The sequence below is a fragment of the Triturus cristatus genome, chromosome 11 (assembly GCF_964204655.1).
Source record: "Triturus cristatus chromosome 11, aTriCri1.1, whole genome shotgun sequence".
NCBI lineage: Eukaryota > Metazoa > Chordata > Amphibia > Caudata > Salamandridae > Triturus > Triturus cristatus.
Genome location: NC_140594.1, coordinates 396,936,075 through 396,957,954, shown reverse-complemented (window position 1 = coordinate 396,957,954; position 21,880 = coordinate 396,936,075). Strand labels below are relative to the sequence as shown.

General features: G+C 42.7%; 1 protein-coding gene across 3 annotated transcripts in view; it reads right to left on the bottom strand.

The window, feature by feature from the left end:
- LOC146784282 (uncharacterized) overlaps positions 1 to 21,880 on the bottom strand; it is a 157,586-nt gene that overhangs the window by 79,226 nt on the left and 56,480 nt on the right. For all 3 annotated transcript variants that reach the window (XR_014970833.1, XR_014970832.1, XM_085635346.1), the window contains one exon: positions 6,733 to 6,836. The gene's annotated coding sequence lies outside the window, so the exon portion shown is untranslated. The remainder of the gene's footprint in view (positions 1 to 6,732; positions 6,837 to 21,880) is intronic.

Sequence of the window (21,880 nt, the reverse complement as noted above, 5' to 3'; positions counted from 1 at the left end):
CAGTATAGCAGCCCTCCTGAGAAGTGCTTGGACTCACCCATTCGTCCTATTAAAAGTGTAGTGGCCTTCCTGAGAAGTTCTTGCACTGGACCGAAAGCATTCATATTTTAACTGACCCTCTCATAATTTATACTCCACACCCCCGCACCCCTCAAAGAAGTGTTTGTACATACCTAATAAAAGTATAGCAGCGCCCCACCTCCCTTCGGAAGTTTTTGTAATATGCATAAACCCACCCCTGAAACGCTTGTAACTTTCGATTCTAGTGCAGCAGCCCACTGCGTAAGAGCACGCGCTGTCAGTGTCCCAATAACGCTGCATTTTACATCCTGCAATATTGTCTGTATGGAGAAATAATGTGAATTTGCTCAGAATGATGTGGCGTCTTTTGTAACTGTAAGCGGAGCTGTTTAAAAAACAGGAAGAGACCTACAGAAAAATCATCATAGCTGAAAAGATGAAAATGTATTTCAAAAGTCGGCAGTTATTTTTAAAAAAAACGATGCCGTATTGTTTAACATGCGCGTGGGATAGATTAAAAGGCTAAGGGATTGTGAACGTCGCCAGAAATGCTGCGATTAAATGCGCCTCTTTTTAAAAAGTATCTAGAATTCCAGGATTATTTACAAATTTCGTCGAGGCGCTTCCCTTCGCTCTTGCCATTTGAGCAGTTGCAGCCTCGGTGCAAACAGCTCAGCCGGTTAGAGAGGTCGGCGGGTTAATGCACCTGTTGTAGAGATCTATGTGTAATCTGCAGGTCACAGGTTCTAATCCCAATAAAATAGGTCATGTGTTAAAGCCACACCTGTAGAGCTCCGAGTACAACAATGCGGGCCACATGTTCTTACTACTGTTAGAGAGCGTAGCAAATGAATGCACCTTCTATCGAGACAGATTACCCAACAGGCCACGCGTTCTAATCACGGTCAAATAGCTCAGTTGGTATATGCATTTCCTGCACATGGAGGTTGCATGGCTGTGGGCTCGAGTTTGGCCCTCAGGTTTCAGTCGCAGTAAGATATCACAGCAGCTCAATGCACTTTCTCAAAATAGGGCGTGTGTGACCCTGCGAGTGACTGGATCCAATGCTAGTAGGAAAGCTCAGTGGGTTAAAGCTCACGTTGTGGAGATCTTTGTGTTATTATCGGGTTGCCTAAAAGCCTGGAACAATTGACCTCTCGAGATTCGTGCCGTACCCAATCTTTTAAGATTCCGAGAGTTTTTAAAAATTCTTTTATTTAAACAATCTCCTAAAATCGCCACGGTTCTTACTGGGTATAGTAATAATGATTTGACCCTCCGAGAGAGTTCAAATCAATATCAAATTAATAATGAGTCGCTTATGTCAAGCAGCAGCTATGCAGCTCCATAAAGCTTTTCATGGAAAATGGAGCTATATGTGTCAGGGGCAACTCAGCATGTTGCACTTTCACGACCGAGAAAATGAGCACAATTGTGCACTTTGAGAATAATTTGAGTTCGTAATGCACAAGAAACAACCTTAAGCCCGACAGTAATAGGGTCTTCTGAATAAGGGCTGCTGAAGTCTGCCGCCATACATACCTAGTGATATTGATGCTTATATAACGGTATGTGCACAGAATATTACCCAGTGTACCAAGCACTTACCTGCCGGGCTCTCCCTCGAGTGCACAGGACTGGAAGTGTGTTTTTCAGTACTGGAGTGTAAACATGAGCTTTTTGCCGAATAGAGAGGGGTCTACTTCCTTCTTCAACCGGAAACCCATATTAGAATAGCCTGGTAATCTATTTCTAAATGTGCAAAAATGGTAATTATGCGGCCCAGTAAGGTTCGCACTGTAAATCAACGAATACATGTACATTTAATTATAAAAAAATTAATGACCACTAGCAGGCCATTTTAGTATAGAGAGAGCCAAACCAATTTATTAGTGGCACCTTCGTATGGGAACAGTGCCTCTGTCTACGTCTTTGAACAAAAACGTCAACATTCGACAGATTATATTAAAATTATCAAAGGCAGCGCAGCATAGTGACCCTCTATGACTGTACCTTCTGCCCCACCCCCTACACCTGTGTCCCTGGGGCCTGCCAGGCTCCAACAACGCTCTTTTTGTCGGGTTGTTTGTGGTGTGAATTGACACCCAATTTCCTCCCCACAGCCTACTCCTCTTATCTACGTAATTAGACTCAGCCTTTCATCTGCCTAATGACACGCTAGGACCAATGATGTGAACTGTGCTATAAGATACCCATCTCCCGGGTAACAGAGTTCCTCCCCACAAACACACCCCTTTCAGACTCGGTGAAAGCTCACATTGGACGCCCCCGCCCCCCTCCCACACACACACACACACACATCACCCTGCTCACAATAAGTTATAGGTCCAGGGAATGTTTGATGTGTGAGGCTGGGAGCTCCGTTGACCCCACTTGGGACTTTTAAAGCTAGAAAAATACATTTAGTCAAACATTGCCGCGTCCCTGCTCCAGCCCCGGCCCTCAGCGGAACGCTTCAGCGGTTTCCTCGTTTTCTTTCTCCTTAATTAAAAGGATAACGCCTCACTCCCCAGGAATTAATGGCCGCCACAGGAGACTTGTGGGAGCGTGGGCTGAGGGCAGGGGCTCTGGAATACCTTCGCGTCTGGGTAAAGCTCGCCGCTTTCTTCTCATGAAAACCAAGTAACAGGCCCCACCCATAATTTTATCTGAAACTGCTGCCTTAAGTGACAGTGTGGCCTTTGCTGCACACTTTTTTTAAAGAGTGCGTTGCAGAAATGCTAAGCAAGGTGCAGCATAGCAGGTACCTGACCAAAGTGCCTTTCTTGAAAGGCCAGCAAGCTGTGAATCATCATAGACTAGGGCCTCAATTTAAAAATAAAACAAGCATTGGCAAAGCCAATAAGTCTCACTTATGCAAGTAGGGTGACCAACTGGCATGGGTGCAAATTCAGGACAGTGAGTGTAAAAATTCAGGACAAAGGGTCAAAATTCAGGACAGGAGGTCAAAATTCAGGACCCAAGGTAAGTTTTACAGACACATCAGAGGAGGTCGCGCAATAGTACATAAGTAAGTAAATAGACAACCACTTAAGTACAAGGGAAAATAAGTTTATATTAGGTTGAGACAATTGTGCACTTCATGGTTTTTCAGTATGTGCGCAGCTTTAAGCAAATGTGCAGGAGTTTTTGTGATATCAAAACCGCCCCCACCCCACCTTTCCAGCCTCCCAGAGAAAACGCCTGATGCCCGGTCTGGCCAGTCTGGCCTTGGTGCCATCCTCCAATGGTGCCCTTCATCTTCACATAGACTCTCTCTCACGTGTATTTAATTTCTTTTATAGTGCTACTCATCCCAAGTATGTAGGGCAGAGTGTCGGAGTGTGTTACAACACACACATATTTTATAGAGACAATGACTCATATAAATGTGAAAGTCAATGTATAGGAAATGTTGCTTAACATAATGGGGCTTACAGTGTGTAATCATACTTTCATCCATCATTCAGTCTTTCACCATTCATTCTGTCCTTCTATCTGTATGCCCATGCATGTCCATATTCAACCATTTACAAACCTATCCATCACGTATCCTTCCATCCATCATTTCACTCATCCATCCCTCCATCCACCCTTTTACTCATTCATCCATTATCCATCCATCTATCCACCCTTTCACCCTATTCATCCGTACACTCATCCATCCATCCATTCACTCATCCATCCAGCCATTTACCTATCCAGCCATCCTTGCACTTACTCATTCATACACCCAGTCACTCATCCTTCCACCCATTCACCCAGTCAATCATCCTTCCACCCGTTCACCCGTTCAGTCATCAATTCACCCATCCTCCATTTTTCTCTCCATCCCCTTTCACGTGGCCATCCATCTTTCCATCCATCCATCCACCTATCCATCTACTCATCCGCTTATGAATCCATCCATTGAACCTATCACTCATCCATCCTTTCACTCATCCATCCATCCTTTCTCATTTATCCGTCCACCCTTTCACTCCTTCACTCATCTATCCATCCTTTTGTCCATCTACCCGCCCTTTCACTCACTCATCCAGCCTTACATCCACCCTTTCATTCATCCGTCAATCCATTCACCCTTTCACTTATCAATTCATCAATCCATCCATCATTTCACTCATCCATCCACCCATTCACTCACCCATCTTCCACCCTTTCACTCATCCATGCATTCATCATTTCACTCATCCATCTAGCCATCCATCCAGCCATCCCTTCACTTACTTACTCACTCACTCACCTTTTCACATTAATTATGAGCTGAGCCTTTGTCTGCAGAGTTGCAGACAGAAGAGACCCATCAAGAACTTCACCCTCGCTGTAGTTCCTAAAGCAAGGGGTGGGGGTTCACTATGCCCCTGCACATAGGCTATCAAAAAAGTGGAAGGCATGAGTCATGCATGATGCGTAGTGCCTGGACGTGAGGCAACTGTGACATGGTGTTGTTTCCAGAGCTTTAAGTGGGATGAAAAAACTAGGCGGGTCTCTCCAAAGGGGTGCTCGATGCGATTAGGGGCATGGCTTAAAACACCTAAGCTAAAAATCTGTGCTCAGTATAATGTGCCGCCCAATTGGTATTTTTGTTGCTTCTGTCATTGCATACAGCTATATAATACAACAAGTAACGTTACACCTACAATAAGCCAGAACTATTGGCTTTGTCAATGGTTGTTAGTTGCATAAAATAAAAAAGCAGCAACTATGGCTTCCTTGAGTATAATATTGAAAATGTGTCAGTTCGAAAATGATGAGACTGAGAGAACTATAATTCTTTACTGTGAACTTCTTTTACCGCCTTCCTTTGATTAGCTGTATTTTCACTTAGCAGCAGCATGGGCGTTTTTGCACTTCCATGTGACAGCATGCCCTGCCCTAGACCAAGGCTGAAGGAGGCCACCAGATGCTGTACCAGCCCAGACTGACCCATTATCATTCTGTATGTAGCAATCAGCCGGCATACAGAATGACAATGGGCGGGTGGGCTGCTCCTGTGCTCAGAGGAGTGCGCCCCATGAGGGAGCAGAGGCCTCTAGCAGGGAATAGCTCTGCTCCCTGAAAGGTTCAAAATTACAGGCAAAAGGCGTCTGTAAAAGGGATCTTCATGGACAATGGACGTGTGGTCCAATTTACGGACGGTTCGTGAAATTTACGGACGGTTGGTCACCCTATATGCAAGAGATATTGGCTTGTGACATATGTGAGAGTGGCAAGGAGTAGCGTGGAGTAGCATGGAGTGGCATAAGGTGGCATAGAGTGTCAGACAGTGGAGTGTCGCAGCTTTGTAGAATGCACTGACGCATATTAGAGTGGTGCAAAAAAGACTAGGGTTGACCTGGAGTGCAAGCGGTGTAGAGTTGAGAGCAGTGGTGTAGAGTTCAGTGCAGTGGTATAAAGTTGCGCAGAGTGCAGTGATGTAGAGTGCAGAGGTGTATAGTGCAGTGGACTAGAGTGCTGCAGAGCAGAGTGGCATAGAGAGCTGCAGAGTAGAATGCAGTGACATAGAGTGCTGTAGCATAGAGTGCAGAGAGTGAAGTGTTGCAGAGTAGAGTGGCATAGAGTACAGTGGTGCGGCGCAGAATAGAGTGGCATACAGTGCACTGACGTAGAGTGTAATGTTGTAGAGTGGCTTAAAGTGCAGTGGCTAGAGTAGAGTGTTGTAGAGTATAGTGCAGTGGTTTAGAGTAGAGTTGCATAGAAGGCAGTGCTATGGAGTAGAGTGGCACAGAGTTGAGTGGCGTAGAGTGCAGTAGCGTAGAGTGGATTCTTTCAGGCTACAGTGAAGTGGTGTGAAGTGGGGCAGGGTAGAGTGCAGTGGGTACAGTAGAGTGACATAGATGACAATGGTGCATAGTAGAGTGGACTGGCGTAGAGTGTATTGGCGTAGACTGAATTGGCATAGAGTGCAGTATTGCAGAGTAGTGATGTGTGGAGTGCCATAGAGTGCTGTAGAGTGGAGTGCTGTAGAGTGGAGTGCCATAGAGTGGTGCATAGTGTTGTATAGTGCATTGGCATAAAGTAGAGTGGTGCACAGTAGAGTAGGGAGACTTAGAGTGCAGTAGCGTAGAGTGAAGTGATTCACAGTGGATTGGAGTGGCGTAGAGTGGAGTGGCACAGAGTAGAGTACAATGGCATGGAATGGTGCAGAATGGAGTAGGATAAAGTGGAGTATGCATGGTATGGTGTTGCACAGCCATTACAGATGACACATTTTCAATTGAAATTGCCATTACATTTGCACAGACATACAGTTTTACTGATAAAAGTATACACCGCAAAAACGATAATTTGTGGAAATGTCAGCACCTAGTGTATTGATTTGTTTTGGTCGTATTAAAACATTTGTTTCCACCACACTTTAGAATTACAAACATTTGCTTTATGTGTGCTTTCCTAATTCTGATGTATTCTAAAATGTCTGCACAGTTCATTACAGAGTTAAACTTTGTGTGCTAGAAAAAATCCTTTCATAGCAAGATTGTCACATAAATCTTCTCACTTTGACTGAGTCTGACATTTTGACCTCTGTCTTCGAATGCACCCAAATGTGATAAGATAAGAACAAAATTTCAAAGTCCTTTTTATACAGAAAGGGAGCAGTTGGGAGGACACAGTAAATAAGGAATGCTTCTCGGGAGGGATGAACTCAAGCTAGACACCTAAAACAAATATAGCCAGCAAATAGGAAGCATGCATTTGTGAGTTACAAACCTAATGGTAAACAGAGGGCGGAATGCATTCCCAAAGAAGCTTTCTGAATATCCCCAAGACGTCTTTAGGAAATCATACAGCTGCGAAATCTGTCAGGCTTCGACCTAAAAAAAAAACACGCTGGAGTAAAACATAATACACCAGGTGGAGTAACAGTAGAGCACATTCTAAAGTGGCAAGCAATCAGTACTGAGACTGACACGGTGACCTAAGATAAACTTCTACAATGGTGAGCAGGTGATACTTAGGGACTGTGATCTAAAAGTACATTCCATAATGTCAAGCAAACTGTGAAATTAAAGACAGACAGTGACATTTCTCAACTATTTTTGTAGCCGTTTACAGTGTTTACAATTTTATAAAGCGCTGCATGTCCCCTTATGATTACTTCAGGGCTCTATTGTGGTAGAATTCTTATCAACCAATGATGAGGAATCCCAAAAGAAGTTTGGAAGTGGACATTCCCAGCTGCGTCACACCTTGCCTCATGTGTGTCACCGCTCCTTCTTTTTCTAACCGCTTCGCTGCAGCCGGAATTCCCCAGCGGTGCTGAGGAATACCACGCGTGCGCGGTTCGGACGGCCCTCGGCCTTCCTCCGCACACGCCTACCGTGACGTCAGACGGCCGGGGGCGGTCCGACGCACGAAAGAGGTTAAGGTGGTTTTCCTTTTAGCCAGTGATAGGGTTACTTCAGCTTCTCTTTTTTGGCCCCTGCTTCTTGGCGCTGTCATCCTAAAATATTCAGTTTTCATGCAGCTGTTCATGCATATGATACTATTACTTCCAGGTAGACCTGCAGCCAGAAGTATTTTTTCTTAAGGGGCCTATGATTAAACATTAAAGCCGTGCACTATGGGTGCCATCTTTCCCAAATTCTTGTAGAGAAAAAGGGAGAGTTCGCTAGGTTTTAAAGCACACAATGCTTTTTGGTATTTTTATTGAACTATTGGTGGGATAAGTTGTACTACTAAATATCGACCCTCAGAATATCATGGTATAGGAATATCAAGTACAGCATATTGAAAGATAAGTGCATTTAGAGAAGTGCCGATTTTCTATTCCAAATTAAACATCTAAGTACCTAAAAGATATTTACATATTGCATAATTACATATATGTGAAGTAAGATATATTGTAAATCTTTAATTACTTACCTGCCCCAGAGAATCCTGTCAGGCACACACAATCTGAAAACAAGTCTGTGTGGTGTGGCTTGTGTTGATCCCAATATCTTTTCCTTCCCAGAATGCCCTGCAAACACCAAACTTTGGCTACATCACAGATTTACCTAATAGTTCTCTGAAGGAAAATTCTGCAATCTGTGAGGATCCATACAAATTCATACCATCGACAGTTCATACAAATAAAATGTTACCCCACATGTTCACCAAGTATTATGAATTTAGTATATTCATTATTTGCTATGACCATAAATTAGATAAACATAAAGCAGAATTTCAACGGGTTAATACATTTCAAAAAGCAGATTTGTGCTACATATATCTGAAATTCTAATATATAAAAATCAGAAAATGTTAATTGATGTTGTGCTGAAAAGTCTAGAGAGGTCAAATATAATACAAATGCTTTCAGCCTCAGATGCTCTGATTATGGTGTCCACAAAATTTGGTTCAACGTGATGAATCCTCAATGTATTCACCATGGCAGAGTCATCTAGATATTAAACCATTTTTGAAAGATAGCTGGTGCGTTATAGCAGCCCTTTGTGACATGGCAGGCTATAGTGGGTCATTCCAGATTCACACTACTGCTAGTTAGGATATTTGCAGCTCTTAGCACTAGGGATGTTAACCTAGCAAACTGTTTGGCTCCTACAAACAAACTAAAGATCTGTAGTACAGGTGCATTATCTCACCAGGCTATGTTTCACTAGAGGCCAGTGCCCCTAGAAAAGCTGTAGGTTGGAACAATGTCAGTCAAATGTAAACCATACCTGGCTTGTGATTACTCTGTCCCAGCCCAATAGGTTAATCAAAGCACTATGCCATATTGGAATCTGAAGATTCCCTAATTGGACATTGCTTCTGAATGGCTGGTAGGTTTAGGTAGTGACAACTACGAATGTATCAGGAATAGGAAAGGTTATGAAAGGTGTTGACTTCAGGACAACATGTCTCATTATCCTGGAGAGTTGTGCAATCTTTTTACAGAGCAAAGTCATGTTTGATATGCCATATGTGAAAGGTGAGAAGAGAGTTCAGCTAATGGCCATTGAACTTGTGGCCTCTCAGCTGTGACTGCGAACTAGGGTTTCTAGCATCTCTCTCATCATCTGTTCACACACAGCACTGTGGAATCTCTCAGGGGTCCATCGAATCCCCTCTAATATTCAACCTAACCCATTTACCAAAAGTGATTAAATCATAAAATTCACTTTTTACAACTATGCCCATGACAACCAAATCATTTTTAAAATGAATGGCCTGGAAGAGCGCTACAATTTAATGATTCATAAACCTATGGATGATGAATAACCATCTAAAGCTAAATACTGCTAAGACAGAGCTCATCGTGAGGTGTGGATAATGACAAAAAATACCAGCCTACCGCCATATGGCCTAAAGAACATCAGCCCCACCAACAATGTCAAGAGAAGTCAGAAACCTTGGGGTAACCATGGATTCAGACCTATGCTTGATACCACGTGTTAACAACATAAAACAGAGTGCCTTCTGCACAATGAAACACTATGTCGCATCTTCCCATGCCTTGGATACCAACAAAAGCACAAGCTGCCTCAGACTTGTAATTTCAAGCCTGATTATGGCAACAGCCTATCCCGTGGTGCACCCATATTCATTATGCACAAAATACAACTCATTCACAATGCTGCCCCAAGACGTCTTCTCTGCTTTCTCCCAAGACAACACATGACTCCTTTCCTGCAATGACTCTGCTGGCCAGCGCTGCTGTGCAACATTTTTAAAAAACATGAACAAAGCCAAATAGTCCTGCGAGAACAATTTTGCTTTGTCAATGTTTTTTTCTTTTTTGTGGTGTACTGGAGGGCCAGAGGGGGCATTAAAAACAGACAGTAGATAAACAAGCCACATGAGGGAGTTGCGGGGGACAAGGAGGGAGCAGAAAAATGGACATCAGGAATGGGGTGAGAAACTATCACAATGGAGGTGTGGTGAGCAACAACGGACAGTGGGAGGGACACCAAAAATGGTAGGTGGGTGGAGAAAACAACACAAGGGAGTAGGAGAAGGGCAGGACATGGACTGCAGAGACACCCATCTTCAAGAGTGCATTCCCAAAAGTAAAAAAAAAAAAGAAGTATCTGTAAGAGACAGGAACCATTTAAGAGTGCTGGCCATAGCCGGGAAGCTGTACTAAATCCATGCTCCACGGCAGATACGACACTGATGCCCTGGGAGGAAGCAGGAAGCAGGAAGGAACAGGAGGTGCTGACCAATCAGAAGCAAGGAAACTAAAGTGACTTGGAAGCCAATCAATGTTAAGTAATGGGCGGGATCTAACTAACTTTTAAGGTTTTTTTTTCTCTTTTTTACAAGATATTTCGTAAGCACAGTGCAAGCGCTGTGCAGTTGAACCTTAAAAATGGGACAGGCCAGAGATGTAGAAATAGGACTACAAAATGCCACTTAGCATGTATGCAAAATGAACTAACAGAACTGTCCATCCAACATAGGACCAGGAGAGCTAGCTCCATTCTGCATTTTCAGGACATCCACTGGCCAAGTGAATAAGTTACATTATACTGATAGTGCGCAAAACAAATTATATTGCTACCCTGACAATCTGGCATGGCTCGAGCTCTTCTGGAGAAATGGTGGACACTGAGAGCACTCAAGATGTGTCAAAAACACTGCACTGGCACAGGTCTATAAGACAGACTGGACATATGTTAAAATCATAGTGTTTCAGAAGGTCTGTGCTTCAACCAGGGCCACCGAAATTATCTGATTCTGCAGCCACAGCATTATGCTACATAATCCATCATCTGCTGCATAATTTGCAGATTTTACCAGAAAAAAAGATTTTAGCTCAAACAAATCAGAAATGACTAAAAATGCCATGACCTGTTGCTGCACAGAGAAAGGCCCTTCACAAAATTCGCATGTGTACCTTTCAGCTGTCCATCGCTGTATTTGAGTGTTGACCTGTAACTAATGCGGTGAAACATGTGCCCAGACAGTGATAATATGTGTAAAGAAGACAAAATAATGCAATAATACTATCACAAAATGTGCCTCATTCCCAAACATTGCTATCACCCTTACTAAGAAATGTGCGACAAAACACTTCATAACAATGCATTATTAAATAACCCCTCCTCCATGCCTAATGGTGGGAAAGCCAACAAATTAACAGGGAGATCAGAACTGGCCATGGGTCACCTCTGGATTTAAGAGCCCGTTTATGAGCCGAGCCCTGAACAGAGTTGCCATGCAAATCGTGCAACAAAAATCATCTAAAAATATGTAAAGTCTCTTCAAAACTCAAAGTATATTTCTTCAAAATGCAGAAGGAAGTGTTGGACCTTATGAAAGCAGATTATTATTAATAGAGAGAGTTTTTAATGACAATGTCATTAGTGAATTAAGAGCAAGTCAAATGTCATCTGCACACTATATGCGAGATATATATTTTTTTTATAGATGGAGCAACATATAGTCCATCAAATCAAATACAAGAGATTTTTGTGCATCGCAAAGCATGAACGCAGGTATTTGAAGGTGCTGTCATACGAGTTAATGAAGAAAAAGATAGGCTCGGTAAAATAATATATTTCCCTAGGATTACGCAGTTTCATCAAGGGGGAAGCCAGGATTAATCCTATTTTTTCTGGTTTCACGTATAGGTTGGCAACCTAACAAATTAACAGGAAGAATCGAGTCAAAGGTGAGCCAAGGGTCTGGCTTTGCTTTCAGTGCCAGTGCATGAGCCGAGCCCTGAAAATGGTTGCTATGTAAATCATGCAACAAGCCATGCATAATATGACAGTCTCACCAAAATTCAGACAAGTGTATTTCTTTAACTTGTGGAAGCTTTGACCATAATAAGTCACATTACATCACTGCTCTGAGATGTACTGATTAAAAATGGCAGCTTTCAAACATGAACTTGGAACTATTCCAGACCCTGCCTCCGTACTGGCGACAATGCCATTAGTGACCTAAAAAGCAAGTCAATGTTGGGCGCACCCTGGATATGGCCATGATTCTTATAGTCGGAGCAACATTACAGTCTAATAATTCAAGCACAATATGGGGCATATTACCAAGCACGGCGTTAATTATCGCTGCTTTAGCGGCAGAAAACTGCCGCTAAAGCGGTGATAATGGGCTTGATAATATGCCGCAGAGAATTCTAATAGAAGCCCATGTTGACACCAGAACATGGGCTTCTATTGGAATTCTCAAGGGCAGATTATCAAGCCCATTATCGCCGCTTTAGCGGCAGTTTTCTGCCGCTAAAGCGGCGTTAATTTTAACGCCTTTTCTTGATAATATGCCCCTATGTTTTTTGTACATCTCGTATTTGGAACTCACATATTTGAAGATGCTTTTTTTGTGATAATGAAGTAAAAGGAGGAAATAAAATATTCACCTAAGATCATACAATATGGTTAATTGGGAAGCTGGGATTAGTCCCAGACTTTCTGTTTAATTTTATGCAAATCAACCCCTAATTAAGTGTCTATTTATCTCTAATTTTTTTTACCTCAAATGTTCATGCTTTGATTTTAACTCTTTGCAGGTAGAAGCCACATGAAAGCTCAGCTCATTTTGGGCTCGTTCCAAGAGAACCTCGAGCTGAGCCCAGCTCGAGCTTTCAGCGCCTTACCCCACACTAGTTTCATGGAGGGCTTTAAGTGGGCCGGGTCTCACCGGGTCTGAGCACCGGCAGTTTTTTTAAGGGGGCCTCGAAACGGGTCTCTATCGGGCTCTATTTTGTGCCCTGGCACAGGCAGTCCGTTTTTTTTCCCGGACTGCAGTAACAGCAGGCACATCGATGTGCGCTTGGTGAGCGTTGTAGAGAAAGGGAAATCTTTTACAGAGAGTCATTTTCTCTCTGGATTTCCCTTCTCTTTTTGAAACTTAACATTGTTGTGGTGTCACCAGGGCTTTAAGTGGAAGTTTTTTCAATATTATATGCAAGCCATAGTTGCTACTTATTTATCTTATGCAACTAGCAACCTTTGACAAAGCCAATAGTCCTGACTTGTAGGTATGATGTGACTTATTGTATCATATATCTGGATGCATTGACAGGAACAGGAAAATACAAGTCGGTGGCACACTGTGCTAAACACAGATTTTTAGCTTACGTGTTTTTAAGCCACACCCTTAATTGCATTGATCAGCCCCCAGTTTTTTCATCCCACTTAAAGCCCTGGTTTCACATTATGCAATTCAGCCACTAGAGGGGATTTATTTTTCTCCTCTTTAACATCGAGCATGGTTGGCAGGATGAAGTCGCATGAAATCTTGGTTCATTTTGGGCTTGAGTGGGCAAGAGAACCTCAAGCTGGTCAGAGCAGGCATCTGGCTTGAAGCTTGGTCGACCTTTCAGTGGCTCGCCCAACCCTATCCATGCTGTGATGAGGTCCACAGGTAAGCCTGGACACTGGCTAATATGCCTCCAGAGGCGCCAGTTCACCTCTTGTGCTGAAGAAGTGAAAGAAGGCAACGCAGCAAGTGGTTCTCATAAGCAAGCTACTCTTTTTTCCACAGTTTAATGGAGATTCGAGCAGGCAAGTGGAAATGTGAACATGCAAGCTCACCGTAACTCTCTCAAAAAACAAGATAAGTATTTAACCAGTGGTGGCTGGCACAGATCGGGGGTGGTGAGGTGGGGGAATGTAAAAAAATACAAAATAAAAACTTGCCTTATCGCCGCGTCTCTCCTCCGCATCGGATTCGAGCCAGAACAGGAAGAACCCAGGAAGCAGCCAGGCTCCCCTGACTAATCACAACACTGCAATGCAGCGTTGTGATTGGTCTGAGCGCCGTGGTTCGGTGCTGAGTTTGGGACAGGGGGCCTTGGCATGCTCTCCACCCAGGCTGTATTGCAGCCTGCCTGGAGAATATGCAAAGTGCGCATGACTGTTTGGCCAGACCAAGACGGCCGGCAAAAGCGTCATGCGCACTTGGAGTGGGCAAACCACTCCTCACCTGTCCTGCTGTGAGAGCAGAGCAGTCCCGCCCGCCCCAGCCGCAAAGCAGCAGGAACAAATAAATGATAATAACAATGAGGTATTATCATTTTATTTTTCCTTTAGTTACACTGCTTAAAAGCAGTGGGGCAACGCTCCTCTGCCTTAGAGAAGGAGCCGCTACTGCAGTTAACACAGTGAGAAGTGTCAGGATGCTGAGCCTGATCTAGAAAAACTGGGACGTCTGGTCATAAGAGATAGTTAATAATTATGCCTAATTGCACCTGTATACACATCAAAGCCAATTTGTCTGGCTTGTATTTTAAGGTCTACCTAAAACATTTCATAGTTCATTTGCAGAATAAGCAAAAATAGTTTACTTTCTGTACACAATGCAACTATGAGATAAAGATTTAATGTTTAATGATTCAGTGTACCTTGAGCTGTACACTAAACCCTCAAGCAATAGAAGCACTGCATAAGAGAGAGAAAGCAAACCAATAGCCAATACTATCAGGTGAGATGGAGATGCTCCGGTAGGCCGAGCCAAAAGCCACTCTGTGTGTAATTTAAACCATTGATAGCAATAGGTCCCCAACATCCGTGTCATGAAGCCAGACCTAAACATTTGTTTGTGTTTAAAGAGATTCTTCAACAGGCGCACTCAGGTTTCTGGCTACTTCGTTTTTGGAAACACGCGAGGCTGGCTGCTTTTCACGATATGCTTGTACTGCCATCTGGCGCATAAATGGTAGAACGTCAAAATTAGATAAAGCATGTCTTTTTGTACTGTAAAGCTGCGGTGGGCAATTGATAACATTACTGGTAAAAGCCAAACGTTTCTTGATTGGAAACATACGGTTTGTACGGTTCTACCTGTGTGCAAAAGTGTAAAAGCCCAAGTAGTCACGTCTTGAATCATGTGGATGAACTAAAGGGCAGTAGGAACTGGAAACGACTCCAATTCAAGGTTGGACCGGGAAAAAAAGGCTCGGGCAGCAACATAAAAGTGGTCACTTTACGCAAAGCAGAGAGCCTAAAAAGTGTTATCAGGGAAATCAACTGCAAAAACTGGGACACCTGGACATAAAACCGTCCCACAACTGCTAAAAACCGTCCACAGACCAGCTCATTTGCACTAGGGGTGGGCGGAATTTGCGAAATTAACATTCGCAAATTATTGCGAAAATGTTTAAAATTATCGCAAACAAGCGGAAATATCGCGAAGATGCGGAAGTTTTTTTCCGGCATGTTCGCGAGATTTTCTGCATGGTTGCGGGTCGCCAACTTACCCATGTGGTTGCTTGCGGGCGCGGCCATCTTGTTTTGAGCTGTCTCGCGGTGCATGATCGCGAGAAGAAAGACGTGATCGCGCGATGCATGACGTCACTGCGGGCGCGAACTGTCGCGAGACAGCGCAAATGGCTAAAAACAATACAACATCTCATGGAGAACGCGACCGGATCAAGAAAACTTGTCGGAGAACGCAGGGATTCAGGTAAGGCGATCGCGCGCGAGAATGTATTATTTTACAGCGCGAGCAAGAAACAAATTATCGCCAAGCTGCGGAAACCGGAATTTTTGACATTTTCGCGCTCTCCGCGGAACGCGAAAATGTCAAATTATCGCAATTTCCGCGAACGGAACGAAATTTTCGCCCAGGCCTAATTTGCACTGCCTTATTGCCCTATAGGCTGGTCCGACCTTGCTCCCAGTCCAGCACAACAAGACTTAGTTTGAGAGCGGTTGAATAGCCCACAATATTTACATCTGTGTTGGCTATCAGATTATAATTGTCAAGCAATAACGACTGCCAACCCTCAATCGTGAGCATGGTTCACCAGGCAAACACCATATCATGTTTATCAGGGCCAATTGCTTAGTTTGTTGACAAATGAATATAAATACAAAATAAGTGCAGGGTCCTAAAGTATTTCTTAGCAGTTCGCTGAATGTCTGGGTTGCCAACACAAAAGCAGTCTATTTTTCGTTTTACCCGATGTCTCGTTCTTCCACTACCCTGTACTTCATTTCTCTGTATTTCATTTTGTAGGTTCTTTTTCATCACTGCTCCACCCTTCGACTGGTTTCCTATCTTTGTGTTCCTTATCATTTGCTGCCTTTCTTTCTCTAGTTTAAAGTCTGATGATCAAAAATAAGCCCCTCTCCCCAAAAAGGAGTGCTGCGCCCATCACCAGTGGCAGGAATAAAGCCCAGCTAGGGCCTTTTTCCTTCCACTGGCAGATTACTGCAGCTGAATGTCCACAGCATTACAGAAGAAGGACCTTTAGAAGGTCCAGACTTTACAGATGTAGCAGGTGAGTTTTCTCTAAATTAAAGAAATTGGATCACGTAATTGTTAGGTTCTCTTGAAAGATATCACACAGCCAAACAGCAGCGGTTGAAGGTAAGTTTAAAGAAAAGCACATAAATAACAGTCCTTCTCCATGAAGCCTGGGCCAACCATCCTGTGTGGAACCCGGTCACACACCGTGTTCCAGATTCCACCGAAGGCCGACCGGATGCCACACATCCCCTTCCATTAACAAAGCAAGATTTTATAATGCATAACAGAATGTTAAGTAAACAATATTTAACTATTTACATATTCACACACTACCAAATGTAATACTCCCAAGTCCTTTGAAAAACAGAATTAGTATTCCATATGATAATCTTTACACCACACCGGTTTCTCTCTTAATCTCACATCTCTCTGCCCTACATCATCCCTGGACTGACAATTTATTTCCTTACACTATTTTGTATTTTTCGTCATGAAACTTGAACCAATATCTTCATTACCCAGACATACCCACTGTGGAATCCTCGCAATTTTACTCATGTTCCACACATTGCCATCAGACACTTCTACAAGCTGTTTACCAACCCTGACTATTTTCATGAGTTCCGAATACCTTGACTCACCAGATTTCACTAATCTCCCTTTTTTCACTCAAACCCAATCACTCACCTTCAAAGGTTGCAACTGTCCATTATCATGTAAAACACTTGTGTCAGATTTGTCAAATACTGTTTTTCCATTTACTCTTCCAAGTAACTCCATCATCCATGTCTGATTCAGATTGCACGCACTTTTCCTGCCTCTCATTTTTTCAAATGAAGAAATATTCCCATCACACCTAGGGGTGTTTCTGTAGCTCCATAGTACCTCCTTTATGGCTTGTTGGCAATTTTTCCCATTAATGATGGCCAGTTGTAAACCTTCCTTTAACACTCTAATCCACCTCTCCACAATCCCATTGCTCTGTGCATGATAAACTGAGGGACGCCTATGTACAATTTCATGCCCCTCTAAGAATATTTTCATTTCATTAGATGTCAGTTGCACACCATCATCCATAAGCAACGGTTCTGGGAAACCTTCCCTCTCAAAAATGTTGTTCAAAAATTGGATCACTATTCTTGAAGTAACTTGAGGCACAAACTTAACCTCGGGCCATTGGGATAACTGATCAATTAAAACTAGGGCATTCATGGGATTACCACTCATACACATGGGTCCTGCAATATCCAATGATACTCTCTCCCAAACCCGAGATGGTCTTGACACTGTTGATGGTCCTAGTACCATCATCTTCTGAGATTTTTCACTGATGCAACATTCAGCACAACATCTGACCGTCCTTTCAATTCATCTATCTACAGCAGGCCACCAAAATTCACACCCGATTCTTCTCAACAAACTACACATGCCTGGGTGTCCTTCATGAGCCATGTCTAAAACCGTTTGCCTAAGACTGTCTGGCACAACCAATTGCTGATCTCTCATCAATAATGTCATCTTATATGGACAATTCATGTGCCACATGAAAGAAAGGTAAAAGACCTTCAGTCAACTCATATTTCCTTGGCCAAGACGACTTAACATATCTCAACACTTCTTTCAGAGTTGCATCATTATCACATGCCATCCTCCATTGATCCTCTTTAATGCATCCTTTAGACACTTCACAAACAGATACCACTCTCTCTAAGTAATTGTCTTCAATTTCAAGACTGTCATCATTTACAGGTAATCTCGACAAACAATCTGCTAAGATATTTTTAACACCTGGAATATACTCAACTTTGAAGTGAAAATCTTGTAATTTATATTGCCACCTGGCAATCCTAGGTGATGCTTTGCCACAGCTTTTTGTTGTGAATAAATCCCTTAGTGGACGATGATCTGCTCTGACTTTAAAAACTGTACCATACACATACTTCTGAAAATATTCAATACCCCACCAGCACGCAAAGGTTTCATTTTCTAGGGTAGAGTATTTATCTTCGACACCTCTAAATGGTCTAGATGCAAAAGCAATGGTAACTAACCGTCCATTTTGCTTTTGGCTTAAAACTGCCCAATACCAACATTAATGGCATCCGACACAATAACAGAATCACACGTTGTGTCAAATGTCGCCAATGCCGGAGGCGAACCGATGCCCATTTTCAAATACTTAAATTCACTAGCACAATTTTCCTCCTATACAAATGTTTGATGTTTGTTCATTACATTTCTCATATGGACAGTTTTGTCTGATAACAGTGGTATACATTTGGCATAATATTCTGCAAACCCCAAAAAATATCTTAAATGGTCCTTTTTTTGCAATTCAGGAGCTCCTTCTATTGCTTTAACTAAGTTGAGTTTAGGAGTCATGCCAATCTTATTGATACAGTGCCCTAACCAATCTATTGATTCCACTCCAAATTTACATTTTTCTTTAGTAAGAGTCAAACTATTGTGTTGTAATATACTTAAAACTTTGTTTAGAGTTTCAGCATGTACTTGTGCATTTTTTTCCAAAGAACAAAATATCATCTTTAAAATACAAGACATTGTTGAAATCTTTAAATAGCTTGTGCGTGATTCTCTGGAAAACAGATGATGCAGAGATTAGGCCAAATGGCATCCTTTTATACCTGAAGGAACCCTCTGATGTACTAAATGAAGTATATTGCTTACTATCTTCACGCAATGCTATTTGGTGGTATGCATTTGACAAATCTAGCGTTGAAAATACTGTATCCCCCTTCAACTTGGCAAACATATCACCAATATTGGTTAGAGGGTGACGATCTACCCACACGCTGTCGTATAGATCTCTTAAATTGACACATAGCCTGACCTTACCATTAGGCTTGTGCACTATGACTACTGGTGACAACCATTCAGAAGATTCAATTTCTTCTATCACATCTTGTCCGCACAACCTCTCTAACTTTTTCTTCACCGCATCCCTTAAAGCTTACGGAATGTTTCTAATGTTGTGTACTTTAGGAATTACATTATTTTTTACAATAATCTTATGCTCAACATTTTTAAGTAATCCCAATCATGAGGAAAAAACTTTGGGAAATACTTTTTCCCATTCAGTCACTATATTGTCACCCACTTGTAGAATCAAATCAGAATAACCTAGTACCTGATCTGGATGATTGGGATCAAGGGTTATTATTAGATCTCTTTGTTGAGGCCACCCCAAAAGACAGGATCCTTTTTTGGCTACATATACCTTTGCTCCAATAGTTTTGCCTTTAAAACTCAACTTGGATGTAAAATATCCTAACACCTCAATGACTTTTTCCCCATAACCCATTAGCTTGATGTCTGGAGGTAGCAACTTCACACCAGGAAACTCTTTTAACCATTCATCACCAATCAAAGTATGTCTTGCACTTGAGTCTGCCATTACCTGTATCTCTTTCTCATCAATCTTGATCATACAGAATAGGGCATCCTTAACTTCCCCAATGATTTCATACACACTATGTACAAATTCTGCTTCTGCAGAATTCTGCTTCATTGTGTCACTTCCAATTTCCTTTATGTAATTTGTTCTTTGACTTTTTACATCTATGGCATTGTCTCTAAATCTGTTCCTATTCTTGCACATGATTGCGTAATGACCTTTAATGTTACAATATCTACATACTTGTCCAATGGCTGGACATTTTTTGTCATTGGCGAAATGTCTAGGTATATCACATTTAAAGCACACATACTCTTTTTTTCCACATTTTGATATGAAGATATTTTGCCTTTAGGTTTACTACCTACATTTTCATTATTACTGACTTTTTTTAACCAATTGAATTTCCGCCACATGTTTTTGAGATAACTCTTTCATATCTAACTTCATTTCCTCAAATCTGTGTGCAATATCAATAGCTTTAGTTAAGGTCAACTCATCAGCAGATAATAATTTTTCTTGCAACTTGGCATCCGCCACCTTATGCACCGTTTGATCAAAAATCATTTGGTCATGAAAAGTAGTATAGTTACATTTGGCAGCTAAAATTCTTAAATCATTTACAAACACATCTATTGACTCATTAGTTAGTTGCCCTCTGCTTGAAAAGCAATACAATACAATCGTTTTTATTATTATCAGGTGCATGAATCACCGAATAGCGATATGTAATTCACCATATTCTTACACACGTGTGTTATTATGCTGACTGGATGACACTAAATGGCAAATATCAATGTGGCGTGCGGATCACCGAAATGCCGCAAATTGCAGTATTTAAACCAATAAGCTTGACTGTGGTGTGTGGCTCACTGAGCTACAGATGACAGCAACCATAAAAACAAAGAGCACAATGCACACAGTATATACTGGCTCACATTGAATGGCTGTGCGGATCACCAAGATGTCGATGGCCGCAACGCCTAGAACAAAGAGCTGTGTGCATAGACATCTATGCCGGCAATGTTCTAGTCTTTGTTGTCGGCCAATGATGTGCGCATGCATGATAGCTCCGATCTCGAGCCTCAGCCTCACGCACAGATTGTATAGCGGCTCGTGCAGTTGCCCCGTATCATGTACGATAAATCAAGAAAGCGTCTAAATTATACAATACTTCACTGGAAACACTGCCAGGGCTGGGGTTACCACCTCCAGAAACAGTTCTGGGCACATTTCAACACCGATGTCCAGATTTGAGCTGGATGGCACAATTTGAAGAATTCGTTATCTGCTCATCGCAGGGCTCGAGGCTTCCTTCGTCTGTACTCTGCTCGTCGCCAGTGTTAGGTTCTCTTGAAAGATATTACACAGCAAAGTTTATTGAACAGCACATAAATAACAGTCCTTCTCCATGAAGCCTGGGCCAACCGTCCTGTGTGGAATCCGGTCACACACCGTGTTCCAGATTCTACACAAGGCCAGCCAGATGCCACAGAAATCCCAACTCTGAAAGAGCGACCCTGGATCACAGAGGAGAAAAGGGTGAAATTCAACAGTCTGCATCCAGCTTATAAAGCCTTTGGGGCAAAGGCCTACGGTGAACACGCAAACTAATGCTACAGTATCACCAGGGCCGGGCTTTGGAATGGGCGAGGCGGGCCCAAGCCCTGGGCACAGGAGCAGGCTGCAGCAGTCTCCCTCCAACCTCCTCTAAAGAAAAGTGTAGCAAACACTGTTCTGGAGTCTGTTTTTTTTCCTTCCTCTTTGCCCCTAACATTTTCCATAACGTTCCCATTTTCCCAACAGACTGACAATTAAAGATAAGAGGTGGAGTGGGGATTGGAGGGGTTGTTTTGGCCAGGGCGCTATCTGAGCAAAGGCCAGCTCTGAGTACATTTACCTCTACCTCTTGATCCAGACAGGAAAAGTTACCCATCAAATTCAGTGGATGGAACCATTGGGTGCTGGGGCCCTAACTCCAGAAAACTGAGAGTCCATTCATAAATTTCCACCTGTAGTTTTACATCCTCAAATAGATTCAGGTTTATGAATAGTAGGAATTCTCAAAGGTTCCCAGGAATACTCCTGAAACGCTTCTAACACCCTGTGCCTGTTACTACAGCCGCTGGCCCTGACACTGCGTAACACGGTAAGTGTGCCAGATAGCCCTGGCATGAATGCCGGGAAGCTGACACAGTGCCGTAAGGCATTGGAAGTAGGGGTGCGGGGCATGGTGCAGCTCCCCAAAATGATCATGCTGGTTTTCAGAAAGTGAATGAGCAGTAAAGGTGGTTTTAA